This window comes from Ascaphus truei, chromosome 5 (genome assembly GCF_040206685.1).
Source record: "Ascaphus truei isolate aAscTru1 chromosome 5, aAscTru1.hap1, whole genome shotgun sequence".
NCBI lineage: Eukaryota > Metazoa > Chordata > Amphibia > Anura > Ascaphidae > Ascaphus > Ascaphus truei.
The window spans coordinates 268,482,406-268,501,135 of record NC_134487.1 but is presented as its reverse complement, the minus strand read 5'-3'; the positions used below and the strand labels follow the sequence as shown (position 1 = coordinate 268,501,135).

At 43.5% G+C, this 18,730-nt stretch overlaps 1 long non-coding RNA gene across 1 annotated transcript in view; it reads left to right on the top strand.

The window, feature by feature from the left end:
• Positions 1–3,449: 3,449 nt before the first annotated feature.
• The window catches only part of LOC142494568 (uncharacterized), a 162,889-nt gene continuing 147,608 nt past the window's right edge, over positions 3,450–18,730 (top strand). Inside the window, exon 1 of the long non-coding RNA XR_012801538.1 lies at positions 3,450–3,562. This is a non-coding gene — a long non-coding RNA (uncharacterized LOC142494568). The remainder of the gene's footprint in view (positions 3,563–18,730) is intronic.

Genomic DNA, 18,730 nt, shown 5'->3' with positions numbered 1-18,730 from the left:
TATGACCACTTTTAATATATGTTGTGTATATATACTTTCCTCACTGGTCTCTAAACTGAGATCATGTTCCATACAGTATATAGCTCAATCCCGTTATAACGCGATCTGTTACATCGCGAATCCGCTTATAATGCGATGCAAGCGTGGCTCCCAAATGTTCATATTTATGAATACTTTACAACACGATTATTGGTATCTTAAATACTTTATTGTACAATGCACACAATTGTACATTATTTCTAAGGCGATCCGCTTATAACGCGATGTGATTCTTTGGACCGCAAGCACAGCGTTATAAGGAGGTTGAGCTGTATATGACAATTGTTCCTTTTCATCCAATAAAATACATTGTTTTCTTAATCTTCACGTTGAGTACATAAAATGTACTACAGACCGTGTAGTATTTAATTTACCAGTGCTTCTACGGTTATAGAATTATTTTGGCTAAGGTACCCCACTTTGGCACTGCACTGTGAAGGTAATAGGAAATGTGACACAAGTAAACTTAAGAATTTGTACTGAAATACCCTGGTTCAAGAATATATTTTTGGCAAAGAAAAACAAAACAGCACACAGAACTGTTATTGTAAAACAGGAATCCACAAAGTGGCAGATGTTGGAGAAAGGCGTGTGGTGAATATGTCAACTGCTACAGGTCAAGACAAACCTAACAGCTCTACTAGCAGGAATGAAAACTCCCAAGGGCTTGGAGAACTGATTAATTAGGAATAATGAATGCTGTCTATTTTGTTTACCCTGCTTTCTGTGAATGTGTCACCATTATTATGACATATCTCTGCCTTTTATTTGCCTTACTTGCCCAAGTAGTCTCAACAAAAATCCACTTTTTTATGGTCTCCATAAACTTCTACGCATAACTAACTTGTGATAAAAGCTCGAATATGTTTTATAGGTTGCTTTGCTCACGCTGATACCTTTTATCAACAAAAACGTTTTTCATATTCTGTTTTGCCTATTAACTTTTCAAGCCACATAGGCTCAGATGACGAAGATACATGTTTTCTCAAAATCCCATACCTTTAACATTTAATGTTCACCTTGATTGACCAAAGAAAAAATATACAAGGCTATTAATCTTTGGGGACTCAAATCAGTATCAGTTGGATTTCAGGGTTATGGACCGCAAAATGACATTTTAATGGAAAAGTACTAGCGTCTATCAGTGAGACATACTGCTAAACCTAAAAATCAGTGAGACTCACAGAAAATCAGTGACCATTGACATGTCTGAAATTGTCGCAATGTGTCAAGGAGCAAACTTTATACATAGCACTTAATCTCAATAATCAATAAATGATAAAACTAAATATTAAACTTCATGTTAACTTAACTATCAAAAAAATGTATGCCGCAAGATAAAGTTAGACTACATAAAGTGTGCGCTAAATGGGGTGTAAGTAAAATAATTTACAGATGGTGTCAATTAGCGACATGTCTACATACTTATCCTGAAAAGATGAATAAAGGGAAAGTATATAGGTCCTGGAGAAGTGTAGATTTGCTGCAGTTTGTGACAGATTTAAGGGGATCAGCATAAGAGCTCTTCCTCGCTGGAATTACAGTACAGATGAGGCAGGACTTATTGCCCTTGTGCCGGATGAGTTTTCACTGTGATGTAACGGCAGCACTATTTCAGCAGCTGCTGCTTTTACGCTGCAGCTTCGGATCATGGTGAATCCTGCTACATCTTTACAGTGCAGTGAGCTATAAAACCATACAAGTATCCTCTTCAAGTGTGTGTGTGTGTGTGTGTGTGTGTGTGTGTGTGTGTGTGTGTGTGTGTGTATGTGTGTATATATATATTGTGGCAGGACGGCCTCGCGGCAGGGTCAGTAAGACGCTAGACATGTTGGGAAACGTTAAACTATAGTGGTTTATTGGCCACAACCAAAATATAGTACGGGTGCACTGTCCCTTTAAGAAACTACTTTCTAGAAATTAAAGCCTAGTCCCGTTAGGGAAACTAACTCACTTCTTGAGCCCTTATTAACAGGGCAGCCAGGTAATCTGGTTATGCCCAAAACATATGCTACACAAAGGATAACCAATAAGTATAATACTAAAGTCTTATCTGTGTTGCAGCTCCAACATCAAACAGGAACACGGTTCCGGGGAGCAGGCTGTGTCCAGCTCGCAGCAATCTTTATCTAATCTTTATCCTGGGTTGGGGTCCCAGCAGCAAAGCTCCTCGCAGGACTGGGGGACCAGAACAACAGCTACGGCTTCCTGGCCGGGAAAATTCTCTCCACCCTCACGTGGAAAAACAAGCTCACCTTATGTGAGCAACTACCTGCTTTTTAAAGCACTTGTTTCACTGATGAGTTCAGCCCCAGCTTAATCAGTCTTCAGCTGTGCTTTCTCTCTGAAGAGATTAACACTCTGTACTGGCTGCAGCGTCTCTCCATTCACTATTCTAGCCTACTGAGTTAGTGACTCTGTCACAATATATATATATATATATATATATATATTGTATATATATATATATATATATATATATATATATATTTAATCCAATGCACAGCCGGCACACCATATGCAAGTAAATAAGTTTTGGTGCTTATCCCATAAAGCAATAACAGACCATACGATACCGGTTGCAACACGACATCAAGGGACAACCGGTATCGTATTTTTTTTTTTCTCTCTCTCTCTCTCTCTCTCTCTCTCTCTCTCTCTCTCTCTCTCTCTCTCTCTCTTTTGATTTAATACATGAATTATATGTACTGTCTATATAATTTATATCCAAATAATTCCCTCCTGATATATTACTATTAATTTTATTGATCTTAACATTATTAGAATTAAGATGAGTTATCTTATTAAAATTTAACCTTTTAGAACGTGCCAAGATTTTTTTCATGAATTTTTATGTATATTTTATATAAACCATTAAAGACTTTATATGTCATTTTTTCTGTTGTATATAAACAGATGAATAGCCTGTTTCCACTGAGTGTGTTACACAATCGCTGATTTGATAGGCAGCAAATACCCAATCAGAAATGGATGGCGAGTCTGTCAATCAACCAATGATTTTACAACTAAGGGTATAAATATAAATGTTTTATAAGATTAAATTATACTCCTGATGAAGGCCCTATAGGACGAAACGTGTAGGGTTGTTAGAGGAAACACCCTTTATCTGTCTGTTGCATTCTGTATGATACATATACAGTAAACAGCTTTATACCACATTGCTGTTGTAAGTCTGTTTTTCTCCATATCTCTACAACACACTGAGATCCCTGATTGCAACAAGCGGTTACTCCTGTGTATTCCCTCTCATGAGAGGTGTTAGCCATGGAGCTCCAGTGCATAGGCTAATGCGCATTTTCTAGCGCGCACACAGGGGCTGTTGAGAGGGGAGGGGCTGGTGCATACACAGCTGACGGTGATGCAACCAGATTTTGTGAGAGACACTGGGAGACACCGGAAGGCGCTACACGTGGACGAGAGTCGCGTCCCTACCAGGAGCGAGCCACGGATGCCAGGAGGAAACCAGGTGAAATCTGCCCAAGTTACACGGAGTGTTTGCAAGGTATTTTGAGTAAATTGGAGGCTATACGGAGCATTGTGTGGAGGTCTGTAAAGGAGAAGCGAGTGGCTGGATGACGACTCAGCATTTAAACAGCTGAGGCGCTTCAGTGTCTTTTTTTAAGACACAATATAAGTGAATATAAGCATTTTAAAGCGTGAAGGTCCCAATACCATCTTTCCCTGAAAGGCTACGCAGAGACTTTAGAACTTTTAACTCTGAACATTATCACAAGACATTGCATACCCCACAGCTCAACTACATTGGAACTTCCCTTGCAGTTCAGACTTTTTCCCTTTCTAACAGCTTTTTCAAGACCTTGATTGTTCCTGCATATCCATTTAATTCTTGCTGGCGCTACAATTTATTCAATTGGTGAAGCTATTGATAATACTGTCATTATATGGATGTTTTTTAGATAGTCATTTATATATCTACATTGCGCCGGGTGCATTGTATACTATTTACATTATGGTTTTGTGTTCAAACCGACATTGTGGCTGCATAGTGTAGAAATCTCTTCACCCAAGTTTTTGTGCACTTGATATTTAATTGATATATATATATACAGTGCTTGACAAATCACCCAAAAATCTACTCGCCGAACCAAAAAATCTACTCGCCACCTAGTCCCGCCCCAACCCCGCCTCTAGTCCCGCCCCCAACCCCGCCTCTAATCCCGCCCCCAGCCTCGCATTTAAAAAAAACTAGAAATGAAATAAATTGAATAGATTCCTAGTAAGAACATTCGTTTTTGACATAAGTTTATTTATTGTATTACATGATACTACAATTAGTTCGTGTGTGTGTGTGTGTGTATAAATGTCGAATCTAGAAAAAAAAGCCAGATGTGAATGACTAGTTTCCTGCACCCCTTAACTAGTGTCTGGATGCCCCCGCTTCACAATATTTAAAGCAGCAATCCCGCCTGGGATCTTACCTGATCCGCAATCCCTCAATGTCCTGGTACTTCATTCCCGCAATGTTATACATTGGAGGGGAGGTGTTCCCTACCTGTCTTCTGGGTTACGGGGGATTCCAATGTCTTCTGTGTGAAGCTTAAGTCAGATCTGGAAGAGAGCAGTATAAGTTATTTCGGTGTAGTATAGGGCAGTTAAGATATACAGGGTAAATAAAATATCCAGATCCAGATTGTGAGGCGGAGAGAGGGTGAGATAGAGAGAGGGTGAGACAGGGAGAGGGTGAGACAGGGAGAGGGTGAGACAGGGAGAGGGTGAGACAGGGAGAGGGTGAGACAGGGAGAGGGTGAGACAGGGAGAGGGTGAGACAGGGAGAGGGTGAGACAGGGAGAGGGTGAGACAGGGAGAGGGTGAGACAGGGAGAAGGTGAGACAGGGAGAGGGTGAGACAGGGAGAAGGTGAGAAAGGGAGAAGGTGAGACAGGGAGAGGGTGAGACGGAGAGAGAGGGTGAGAGAGACGGGAGAGAGGGTGAGAGAGACGGGAGAGAGGGTGAGAGAGACGGGAGAGAGGGTGAGAGAGACGGGAGAGAGGGTGAGAGAGACGGGAGAGAGGGTGAGAGAGACGGAGAGAGGGTGAGAGAGACGGGAGAGAGGGTGAGAGAGACGGGAGAGAGGGTGAGAGAGACGGGAGAGAGGGTGAGAGAGACGGGAGAGAGGGTGAGAGAGACGGGAGAGAGGGTGGGAGAGAGACGGGAGAGAGGGTGAGAGAGACGGGAGAGGGTGGGAGAGAGGGTGAGAGAGGGTGAGAGAGGGTGAGAGAGGGTGAGAGAGACGGGAGAGAGGGTGAGAGAGACGGGAGAGAGGGTGAGAGAGACGGGAGAGAGGGTGAGAGAGACGGGAGAGTGAGTGAGAGGGTGAGAGGGTGAGAAACGGGAGAGAGGGTGAGAGAGTGAGAGACGGGAGAGAGAGTGAGAGACGGGAGAGAGGGTAAGAGAGTGAGAGACGGGAGAGAGGGTGAGAGGTGGAGAGAGGGTGAGAGACGGGAGAGAGGGTGAGAGAGATGGGAGAGAGGGTGAGAGAGATGGGAGAGAGGGTGAGAGAGACGGGAGAGAGGGTGAGAGAGACGGAGAGAGGGTGAGAGACGGAGAGAGGGTGAGAGACGGAGAAAGGGTGACTGTGGGGGGATGGGTTGACTGGGTGGGGTGACTGACTGGGTGATTGTGTGGGGTGACTGGGTGACTTGGCGACGGGGGGAGGGTATGATTGACTTTATGACTGACTGGGTGGGGTGGTGACTGACTTGGGTGGGTAGGTGACTGACTTGGGTGGCTGGGTAGGTGACTGACTTTAGGTAGGTGACTGACTGGGTGGGTAGGTGAGTGACTGGGTGGGTAGGTGACTGACTGGGTGGGTGGGTAGGTGACTGACTGGGTGGGTGGGTGGGTAGGTGACTGACTGGGTGGGTAGGTGACTGACTGACTGGGTGGGTGGGTAGGTGACTGACTGGGTGGGTAGGTAGGTAGGTGACTGACTGGGTGGGTGGGTGACTGACTGGGCGACTGACTGCCTGTGAGCATTTAGCCCCCCCCCCAGCTTATCTCTCTTCTCTCCTCTCCCCCCCCCAGTCTCTCTCTCAGTCCTCTCCCTACTCCAGCCTGTCTCCCTCTCTGCTCTCTCCCCAGTCCAGCTTGTCTCCCCCTTGCATCTCTGTTCCCCCCCACCTCTGTTCACACACCCCCACCTCTGTTCACACCCCCCCCCCACCTCCGTTCACCGCCCACCCCCACCTCCATTCACCGCCCACCCCCACCTCCGTTCACCGCCCCCCTTACCTCCGTTCACTCCCCCTGCACGTTGCCCGCCCCGCGGGGCCTAAATGGGAGGCCGCAGCAAGAGCGGAGCGAGGCGCCTGCTGCAGGGGGGAATAGATCTGGGACCCGGCAGCCCGACATGGCACTGATGGCGCCGGGTTTGATCCCCCGCAGCCTCCCGCTCCAGCTCTGCAGTGGGTAGTTCGAGTCCCCGTCGCCGTCCTATCCCCGTCCCATCCCCTCCTCCCCCGGTACCTGCTCGGGCCTGGCCCACTGCAGCCTCCCGGAATAGCGGCTCCAGCTCTGCAGGGGATGGTGTGTGTCCCCCCCCCAGTACCTGCTCGGGCCCGGCACACCGCAGCCTCCCGCGGAACTGCAGCCCCAGCTCACTAACACACACACACACTACAAGGAACGGAACGAACACACACACACACACACGAAACAGAGCCGGGAGTCCCACTCAACAGAGGTATGTGGGTATCTGGGGCCTGCGGGCGACATCGAGGTCTGCGGGTGACATTAGGGGGCCTGTGGGGAACATCGGAGGGCCTGCGGGGGGGAAATTGAGTATGTGGGGGCATGCGGGGGACATCCTCCCCGATGGGAAACGTGGCCGGATGGGGACGCGCTGGATCCAGCAGCTAACTTTGCTAGCGCGCGCCCCCCCACCGGCTGCATCCATGGGGACGGAAGTCAGAGCCCCTGACAGCAAGCGGGGATCAGGGGCAGGGGAGGGGGGAGAGAGAGGCTGACCCAGAGCTGCCAGCCGGCCCTCTTCCCCGCGTCAGACCAATCAGGGAGAGGAATTATTTATTTATTTATTTAAAAAAAAAATTGAACATTTTGGCGCGAGCAGGGGAATTAATAGAGTTGCAGCATGGCTCGCCAGCGGCCTAAATCCACTGGCCACGGGCGAGTGGTTATTATTATTTGTCGAGCACTGTATATATATATATATATATATATATATATATATATATATATATATATATATATATATATAAAGAAGAAGTGACCTAGGTGCAAAATGCAGGGAGAGGAAGAGAAGAGGGGGGGGGAGAAAAATATCATAGGGCAGTATATCAAATCAATCAGGACTTAGGTGGTGAGATATGCAATTACCGTTTGTCAGCAATTTAAAGCCTTTAATCCACAGTGGGACTCAGGAACTCTGCTACTGATGAACTTCAATTTCACAGCTTCACCATCGTTCTGCTGCTGGAAGGTGTCTTGTCACGGAATGGATCTCGCAGGGGAGGGGGGGGGGGGAGGGGGGCGGGGGGAGAGGGAAGGAGAGTAATATAGGAGAAAAGGAATATAGTGTAAAACCTTTAATAAAATTCCTATCTAAAAACAACAGTTGGTATCCCACTCACATGTGTTGAATCGGATCAGAGCAGTTGAGAGTTTAAACTGAGTCTCTCACACTCATAGCACAGAAACGCCGGTCCACTGCACGGCTGGTATACCAGAGTCCTTCCGCATCACGTGTGACGGCTCCAACTCTCGCGAGAGTTCGTCTTCTACAATCCCTCTGTCACGGCTTCTGCTCTGGTGCCGGGGGTTTCTCTGCAGTGGGTCTCTGTCTGCTCCACCAATGCGCATGCCCTACGCGTTTCTCCACTTGGGCTTCGTCAGGGGCTACCAGGGGCGCGAGCAGGGCGCGAGCAGGGGAATTAATAGAGTTGCAGCATGGCTCGCCAGCGGCCTAAATCCACTGGCCACGGGCGAGTGGTTATTATTATTTGTCGAGCACTGTATATATATATATATATATATATATATATATATATATATATATATATATATATATATATATATATATATATATATATATAATCAAAAAATAAATAGATTATACCGTTCTGTGGCTAACGAAATGCTTTTATTTGTGCGAGCTTTTGAGATACACTGATCTCTTCTTCTGGCGATGTTACAATGAATTAAGCAAGCAAAAGCTATACTATAAACAGTGTCTATTGGAATGTTATCTGTGCTGGTCCTTCCCCTGGTGTGGATGTGTTTTATGGCTGGAGGTGTCAAAAGGTTCCTGAAAGCAAGTGATGAAAGTTATTGTAACATCGCCAGAAGAAGAGATCAGTGTATCTCGAAAGCTCGCACAAATAAAAGCATTTCGTTAGCCACAGAACGGTATCATCTATTTATTTTTTGATTATTGAAGCTCGGCTAACACGGTACTGATACCTCTACATATCTTCGTAAAGGATCAGACGCATCTGACCCTTGACCTCCAGATGTCGCGGTGTCCAGCCTTCTGGTCCCAGATGACTGCAACCGCGGCAACTCTGTGCTCTGTCTCTAGCCAGTATACAGTAAGGTGACAATACTTCCACTATAGGGCGTACCTGCAGCTCAGCCACCTACTGGGACTCAGGGTATGCTCCTAAGGGCCTGCAGGGATAGCTGTCCTATGCAGGTGGGTCATGGACCCCCTGCACTCGCACTACCTCCTCTGGCTCCTTCCAGATCTCCTCTCACTAGCGTGGTCTCTCCCCCACGCTTCCCTTTCCTGTCTCCGTAAACCTAGCCTTCTCATTGGTTCCTCCCGTCAGGTGAACACTCTAGGGCTCATGGGAATTGTAGTTCCCCCACAGAGCCTTTTCCTTACAGGCCCATCGTTCGCGCTCTTCCATTGCGCATGCGCGACCTTTCCACTTTCTCAGTGCCCTTGACAAGGTTGCGCAACAACATGGCGGCACCCTGTACTAGTGGCTGGCCCGTAGTCTCTCCTCTTTATGTGGGAGACCTATCCCATGCCTTTTCAGGCAAGCTCCCCTCCTTTCTAACTACAGTATACCCTAGGTTATTCCTTTTAGTCTGAACCCCCCACTCCCCTGCTAGAACTTGCTATATGGTGGGACACCACTAGACCGGGTGGTTTACCAATTTGATGGCCTTCTCTGCACCTGATCAAGGAGGCTGTCCCCTTAAATGTTGTGCTGTTGTCTTGGTTATCTGTAATAGGATGAACTGAACTCAAAGTTGAACCAGAATGTGTGCGCTGGAGTACTTCATTTTTAGATTTATTCAACCAAATAGCATGTGCATTTTAATCTTTTGAAGCTCTATATAAAAATAAAAGCATAGATACCCATAGAACCATATATTTCAAACACATTTTTTTCAACATGCATAGTACTGTAAGAATATCATGCAATGTCACATCCCAGCGGGCTTATCGGGATAACTAAGTAGTACCAGATTTTTCTTCCTCACTTCTTCCGCCATATTGATCCATGGTGGACCAAGAAAAAGTTCCCCCTTCCTGCTTCTGCTTAGAAATAATGTGCGTATCAGATTTCTAAACCTGACAGGTTCTGTTTTGGGGCATTTTGATTCCGTTCCCCCTCACCACTACCCTGCCACCCATTTGGACATACTTAATCTTTCTGGAATCTATGGTCCTGATGCTGGCCATAGCAGGCCTCTGTATGTGAATCCAGATTTAGAGGATCCCTGTTCTCTGGCAGAGTGCCCAATAAATTCCAAGATACAATCTAGAATCCATGGTGCGCTGTCCCTTTCGACTGTATTCACAACCCATGCTGGAATGTAATGGTAGTGGGGTGGGTGAGGTATGGGCCTGACGGGTGAGTGAAGGAAGAAGGTATGGGCCTGAACAGGGTGGTGAAGACTGGGAGTCCCTGAGTAATACTGGGTTCCCTAGTGTGAGATATGGTGGCCAGTTCTCCATCGTCCCATATAATTCTAACCAAAGTTACAGTTATCAGTAATCAAAGCTGGCATCGATTACATTTTTTGTAAGGAACCACCTGGCTTGCTACACCACACATACAGTCTCCAGGCAGGGTGCATTGGAGATGATTTTCACTTGAATATTCTGTCCCATCAGGTAGCCCCAACCTTATTCCATTGGGGTGCAGTGACTAGTTCTGGTTTCTGCTTGTCTGTTGCTTTTCTGATTCTTGAGTTCGTCACATGTTATAGGTTTCACAGGAATTGATGAGCAGGACTCTTAAATTCAAACTGTTGGGTGTAGCATGCTTAGGTTGCAACTCACATCATTTAAAAAAAACTATCTCTAAAAGGGGTAGAAACTTGTACATATTATATGAGTTTTCCTATATCTAGCACTTGAGAATCTAGTAAAATAGGATTCTCTCTCTCAGCCCAGCGATACCCATATTTCAGGGTCTGGAACTTCTGGGTGAATTGAATGTCAGGTTGCATTAAAGTGCATAAACAAAAGTTCAGTCCCATAGTGGAATTGCATAGATGCGCTCAAATGGTTTTATAAAATCTTCACATTAGAATATTCACCTGCGACTCCAATTGTGCCTATAACTCGGTGAATAAGTCACGTTGTGGTAAGAAGCATGGGGTGTGGTCACTAACTACTGGACTACAGTACAGGATCCACCCAGTAGGAGCACTGGGATGCAGTCACCAGCTGGTTGGCAATACCTGAAATTTTGGGCAGAGCAGCACGGGGAAGGACTGCAGAAGGATACTAGGGACATATATAAAATTAGTCTTTTATTGCAGCAACAGTAACAATAGAACTTTACCGGTCAGGCTGGAATCCGAGTTCCCACATAACAAGGGCGCTGACTTGAGGTGTTGAAGGGAATGAGTGAAGAGTTTTGTCCAAATGGGGGGGTCTATAGAAATCCTTTAACGAGAAACAGCAGGTGACCCTTATGTGCTTATAGGACCTTTGGCACAGGAGGTGAGCTACTTGTTGGACCTTGATTGTTCGGCCTTTAGCCTGGCTACCTCAATTTATATAGTTACATAGTAGATGAGGTTGAAAAAAGACATACGTCCATCAAGTTCAACCTATGGTAAATTTAGACGACAGATACTTTATCCCATATCTGTACTTACAGTATATTGATCCTGACAAAGGCAAATAAAAATCCCCAGTGAAATATCATCCAATGATATCTCATAAGGAGAAATATAAATTCTTTCCTGACTCCAGATATTGGCAATCAGATTTCTCCCTGGATCAACATACTTCCCATGTTAACTTATTTAGTGTATCCCTGTATACCTTTCCTTTCTAAAATGATGTCCAAACTTTTTTGAACATATCTATTGTATCTGCCATCATAGTCTCCATGGCTAATGGATTCCACATTTTAACTGCTCTTACTGTAAGTTTTGCTTAATTGCTAGAGAAATAAGTTAATGTTTAGGCCGCATTCATACTCCCCGTGACAGCGCACGACGAGAGCGTGCGACTGTGCGCGACATCCGGGTCACGTGAGCATTTCAGTCAATCAGGGCGAACCCCTCATGTGACATCACAGGCACGCCTCCGACATGCCTCCCCATTGTGTCTCCCCCTCCCAATCCCAAAGGCCATGGATCACCTCTGGGGCAGACGCGCAATGCCACGCGCTCCGTCGTGCACGTGTGCCTACTATATCCGCGGCCTTACTCAATTGGCCTCTCCCCCATTTCCCCTCTCCCGTTGTCTCTCCACCTACCCTTACCCCTTCTCCTCCTCTCCCACTCCTCCCCTATCTCCCTTTCTTTGCCTTCTCTTCCAAAAGCCCTGAATTAAAAAGTCTTGTTAAAAATGCTAATTATTGTCAGATATTTTTTTGGCATAATCTTTGGTTATTTTTATGTAATGCAAAATTATGTGACTTTGACAAATCACTTCTTAATACATTAACGCATCTCTAGTCCTAACCAGGACTGCACCTTAAATCACACTACCTTTACCATTTTCTGCAATGTTCAGAAGGTATTCATAGCTTGCAAGGGACCTATTCTTAGCACATTTATACATCTCAGTTCTTTTATGTTTTGCTGAAATAAATTGCATATGAACAATTTAACACTCTCGTGGGAAATACATTATGTTCTAAATGCTTTGTTAATTTGAAATCCTTTGATTTGACTGTGCTTTTTGCACAGAAAACTGAGGTTGAATTAGCATTAGCTAATACATTCTTTTTTTTTTTTTAACAGCTAATATCTTAAACTGAACTTAATTTACAGATGCTGCAAGACCCACGTTCTCTGGAGCCGTGGGGAAAAAAAAGCATTTTGCCGCAGCCGCAGGGAAGATGTGAACCTCGGGCAAGCTTTGTTTGTGTGTGGGCTGCATGTGCCTCTTCTATCCACTGCCAGGCAATGTCGTGGTTGGATTTCCTTGGCATTCCCCGGCAGCATAGAAACTATCTCTGGCGACATCTGTATGTATGTAAGCCACATTTGTACATTTGTGAATTATGTTATTAGGGAATTAAGTGCATGTTTCTTATTTCATTTTAATTGGTGAATAGAATACATATTTGAAGAGGAGCTTTGCATTACTCTGCAGGATAGCCATCAGTTCAAAATTAGGAACTATTTCTAATAATGAGCAAATCCTTGGCACAAATGATTTCAGATGGCAATATTGCCATTTAGTTCCTAATGAGATCGCTGCTGTGAATAACAGGTCTGATGTGCTGAGTAGTGAGGCTGCTTAGTCCTTAGCTACTGTCAGAGACGTATGTCTACAAAATGTTCAATAATATATTGTTCTTCCACTCACTGACACTAACATATTATTCCATTTTCTACAGAATGTTTGAGTATTGTTGTTAGCATTATGAGCCGCAGGGGCAAGGTAAATCACTTTCCCCAGTGGTGTTCTTGTAGGGAGAAGGGTGCTGAAACACTAAGCAAAGAAAAATGAATTGATAAACTACAGTACAACTCATAATTCATCTTTTAAATAAAGAAACGTGGCAGAAAAAAAACATACACACTCATTTATTCCAGCCCCAGTACTAATCATTTAATGATCCCTATTTAAATTTCCTTGATCCAAAAAAAAACAAAAGATTGTATTGTATTGTATTGTATGTCTTTATTTATATAGCGCCATTAATGTACATAGCGCTTCACAGTAGTAATACATGTGGTAATCAAATAATTAACAGATAATATAAATAACAGGTCATGGAAATAAGTGCTTCAGACATAAAAGTAACATTAAGGAAGAGGAGTCCGTGCCCCGAGGAGCTTACAGTCTAATTAAAAGATACCAGAATGCCATTCCCTTGAGTTCCCCCACAAAAATAGCTCTAACTTTACCATGCATTATTATTCTTGATATATTCTTTCAAATATATCTTTTGTTTGTAAAGTGCCAACGTATTCCACAACGCGGTACAATCGGGGTTTAGAGATTTGATAATGATATAAACAGAGTTAAATACAAATACAGGCAATCCTCGTTTTACGACGCTTCGTTTTACGACGAACGGCTTATCCAACGCTATTCAATGCATCCGTATGGCCGTTTTTACGACGCCTGAACGGCTTATCCGACGCTCTTTCGGCGCTTTGCAAAATTGCTACAATTGTCCAATCAGAAGGCTGCATGTTAGGGAAATCATTCTGAACAGTCTGTGTGAATGTGTAGTGGTTTATTTTAGGCCCTAACCATGTCTGATAAAAGCAAAGTGGTGTTGCTCCAAAAAGGATTAGAAAATCTATTACTTTGGAGACAAAACAAAACATAATAAAGCGCTCTGAGAAAGGAGAGACGAACACACAAATTGGACGTGCCTTGGATATACCTCGCACAACTATTGTGACAATAATAAAAGATAAGGCAAAAATCTTAGAACAGATTAAGGGCTCAGCTCCTATGCAAGGTACAACAATAAGGCAATATGTTGGGCATATTGCTGAGGTAGAAAAACTCCTCATCATATGGCTGGAAGATCAATCCCAGCATCATGTGCCTATTAGTTTAGCCTTAATTCAGGCGAAGGCTTTGAGTCTTTATGAGGACATTAAGCACCAGTGTGGAGAAGGGTCCACTGATGAAACGTTCACTGCAAGTAGGGGCTGGTTTATGCGGTTTAAAGAGAAGGCAAACTTGCATAACATTAAAGTGACCGGTGAAGCTGCTAATGCTGATGAGGATGTAGCTAAAAACTTCCCTGTTACATTGGCCAAAATTATAGTTTTTATATAGTAATTATATAGTTTTCAATATTGACAAGACTGGGCTCTACTGGAAGAAAATGCCCAGCAGAAGCTACATTTCAAAAGAAGAAAAATCTATGCCTGGTTTTAAAGTTGCAAAGGACAGGTGATTTCAAGCTAAAACCTTTGCTTGTTTATCATGCAGATACTGTAACCCTAGGGCATTCAAGGGTTATGCAAAGAGCACACTTCCAGTGATTTGGAAGTCCAACCGTAAGGCATGGGTAACAGGGAGACTTTTTGAGGACTGGTTCCAGCATCATTTTATCCCAGCTGTGCAATTATATTGCATAAGGCAAAACCTTGATTTTAAAGCACTGCTGCTCCTGGACAATACTCCTGGCCATCCCGTGTACCTGGATGACCACCATCCAAACGTCATGGTGGTGTTCATGCCCCCCAACACACATCATTGATACAGCCGATGGACCACAGGGTTATCGCTTCCTTCAAGGCCTAATATCTTAGGCGAACATTTGCCCAGGCCAACAGAGCAACTGATGTGGAAGGAGGTCGAAAGAAAGAAAGAATTTTGGAAGGGTTACAACATTCTCCATGCAGTAAAAAACATCGGAGAGGCATGGAATGAAGTCAAGCAATCAAATTTAAATAGAGTTTGGCGTAATTTGTGCCCTGATTTTGTGTCAGATGTCCAAGGCATTACAGAGACTGTTGCAGAGGTTACAGAAACTGTTGTGCAAATGGCCAAAGATCTCAACTTGGAGATGGAAACCGAGGATATTGAGGAGTTGCTCGCCTCACATTCAAATGAGTTGAGCAATGACGACCTGATGCAATTAGAAGAGCAAAAAATTGCTGAAGAGGAGGCCCACCAATCTGCGGAAGTGGCACAGCCACGTAAATCTTTATCAACAAAAATGTTGGCTGCGGCATTCAAACACATTGATACCGCACTTGCCATATTTGAGGAAAATGACCCCAACATTGAACGCAGCTCTTCAGTCAGTCGCGGGTTGTCCAACCAAATCAGCTGCTATAGAGAGATCTACAGGCAGAAAAGGAAAAGATCTATCCAGACTTCATTGAAGAGCTTCTTCAAGATGCCCAAACCTTCAAGTCCACCTACATCACCTCCAAGAAGTCTGTTATCCATTGAAGATCCCCCCCAATCATCTTCCATCAATAATTGATGTTTTTTTTGCTCATAATGTACATTACTGTACATAATATAGTTTTATTTTACCCTTCTGGAATCAATAAATATAATGTTTACATGATAATCTGTGTGTGCTGCATATCTTATTGCTTGAGTAAAATATTTTGTGTATTTTAGAATTAAAAATGCCTTCAGGAACAGAATATTTGATTTAAACCGTGTTCCTATAGGAAAATGTGATTCGCTTTACGACGCTTCGCTATCCGATGACATTTTGAGTAACGCATTGCGTCGGATAACCGAGGACTGCCTTTAAGGATACATGTGCATAAACAGATACAAAGAGGTAATGACGGCCAAGCGTTTATAATCTACAGTGACAATGTTGAACCGAAAAGGTAAAGTGGCTGCTCATTGTGGGATGGAGTAAACCTCAGTTGGAGTATGGTTTAGCCTGAAAGCTGATTCCATTAAGATTAGAGGGAGGGGGTAGAGGGAGGGGGTAGAGGGAGGGGGTAGTGGGAGGGGTTAGAGGGAGGGGGTAGAGGGAGGGGGTAGAGGGAGGGGGTAGAAGGGAGGGGTAAAGGGTGAGGGAGATGTTACATACAGAAGTGTGGAAATTATACCAGTCACACAGCAGTTGAGTGGGTTCTAGTACTGTTGGATCTGATACCATTTCAGTCATTAGGTCGGTACCCTAGGCTTATGAAAAACCTTTTAGGAAATATGGGATGGGACTCATTTAAATATACTTTGCAAAGCTATTAGCATATATCCCAGCCAGGTACCTTAGGTGTGCTCCCTGCTTATATATTGTGTGTATGTTGCACAGAGTGTGTGTGTGTGTGTGTTGCATGGAGTGTATGTGTGTAGCATGTAGTACTGTATGTATGTGTGTGTGATGCATGACACATACCATCAATACATCATATACATACACACATTTACACACACTTAATTTCCATTGACAGGAGCAGCCAGCCCAGGAGAGGAGAGATGGAGCTGCTGGGCTCTGCATCGCCACCTGCTGGCCGTAATGTGCAGTGCAGCACACAGCTTCTCTCCTCTACTGTCGACCAGCCCAATTTGTTCAAATCTTTGCCCCCTGGCCTGTCTGCCCCTGCAGTAGTTAGAGAGGGAGGTTGGGTCGAGAGAGGTTTCTTTAGAATGGCCATAATGAGTGTATGTTTGAAAGAAGATGGGAATATGCAGATGGTGTAAAAAGGTGAGTCAGAGTGGGACTCAGTGTGCCAGAGAGGGAGTGGAGGAAATCTGAGGAAATAGGATGTATGTATGTATGTATGTCTTTATTTATATAGCGCCATTAATGTACATTGCACTTTACAGTAGTAATACATGTGCCAATCATATAAATAACAAATAATACAAATAACAGATCATGGGAATAAGTGCTTCAGACATAAAAGTAACATTTAGGAAAAAGAGTCCCTGCTCCAAGGAGCTTACAATCTAATTGGTAGGTAGGAAGAACAGACAGTAGGAGGGCATTCTGGTAAGTGCGTCTGCAAGGGGCTAAGGTTTATGTATCAGGTGTATAGTGTTAGCCACGGAGCTACTCATATGCTTCGTTAAGCAGGTGTGTTTTAAAGTGGGTCTTAAAGGTGGATAGAGAGGGTGCTAGTGGGGGGAAGGGCATTCCAGAGGTGTGGGGCATTCAGTGAGAAAGGTTTAAGGCGGGAGAGGGCATTAGATACAAAGGGGGTAGAGAGAAGACATCCTTGAGCGGAAAGAAAGAGTTGGGATGGTGCATAGCGAGAAACTAGGGTTGTATGGAGGAGCAGAAGAGTGTAAAGCTTTAAATGTGAGGAGGAGAATTGAATGTGTGATACGGGATTTGATAGGAAGCCAGGAGAGGGATTTGAGCAGGGAAGGATCAAAAATACAACTTCTAGGGGGACCTACAACCTGCCCCCTGTTATAAAGTTTAGCTTATTTATTTATAAAATTATTTAATAGGAAGTAATACATTGAGAGTTACCTCTCGTTTCCAAGTATGTCCTGGGCACAGAGTTATGATGACAGATACATGGTTACAAATACACAGTTACATTAGGTAAACAGAGTTATACATTATGTATAAGCTATGTAAGTTATTTTATAGTTAAGTGTATGATAACCAATGTTTTACGTTTAGGCCTGGAAGTCTAACTGTGAATGGCACAATAATGGAAAATAATTACATAATATTCAATACATACTGCTTTAGTTGAGGGCTATTTCGTTTTTCAAACCTAAGAATGCTGCAGCAATTCCAATGTTGTAATGATAGGAATTGTTTATAAAGCCATTTTTTTTTACAAAATAACAATGTTGGCCATTTTAAGCATTGCAGCAAAAATATTGTTTATTTCAATATCTCACAATCAGAGAAAATATATTGTTGATTTTAAAGTGGTTTTGGAATTGGGAGAAATCGGGGAGCTACAGTAAAAGGCAAAATACAAATATAAGGCTTTAGTTCGTGTGCCATACCTTGTAGAAATTAGGGAACTTTCTGATCTCCCTGGTTTTGAGGAAGTTATTATTTTAACCCAACTCAATAGCAAATGTAACCAAGTCAACAGCAGTAAAAAATCAGGCGAGCAGTCTATTTCCTATTTAATTCAACCATTTCTATTGGTGTCTTGTATTTTGTATTTTTTTATTTCTTATTTCTATTTTTGTTTCCATGTTCAGTTAGGACAATAATGTGCATAAGGTGGGGAAGCTCTGACTCAACAAGTACCTTATTAATTCTAGTGAGAAGCAGTGGAGCGCACACTTGAATGGAACTTGATGCATCATTACTGTAACTGCACAGTACATTATCCCATTCTTCACTATATTGAATAGGGGCCTGCATATAGCACTCTACCTTTCTCTCTCTACTCCTCTTTCCCTATCTCCGGAATAATAATTAAAAAAAAATGTTCAGGAATGCTGCTGCGAGAAAGATATAAAGAATCGTCGAAATTAATATTGAGTGTTGAATAATACAGTGCATACCTTGTTATCACCTTCTCTTTAGCTTCATAGTCTCAAAGAGATTCTACATCGAAGCCAATGATTGAAATGTCAAGGTAACTCATGATGTAGCACCTTCAACTGCTGACCTCCCTAGTACCAATGTGAAGCAGCAGTACAGTTATTGGTTTAATACTGCAGGTTATATCTTGGTATTTAGAAAATGTTCATTCTTCTTTATTTTATTTTTTAATAGGTGTTTTGGAAATGTTTGTAAACACCGAAAGGGAGATTTGTAAGTGGTTTTGTTCTTTAATCCTCTACTCTTTCTTTATCTTACTGCATATGAGGTATTGTACCTCTAAACTCA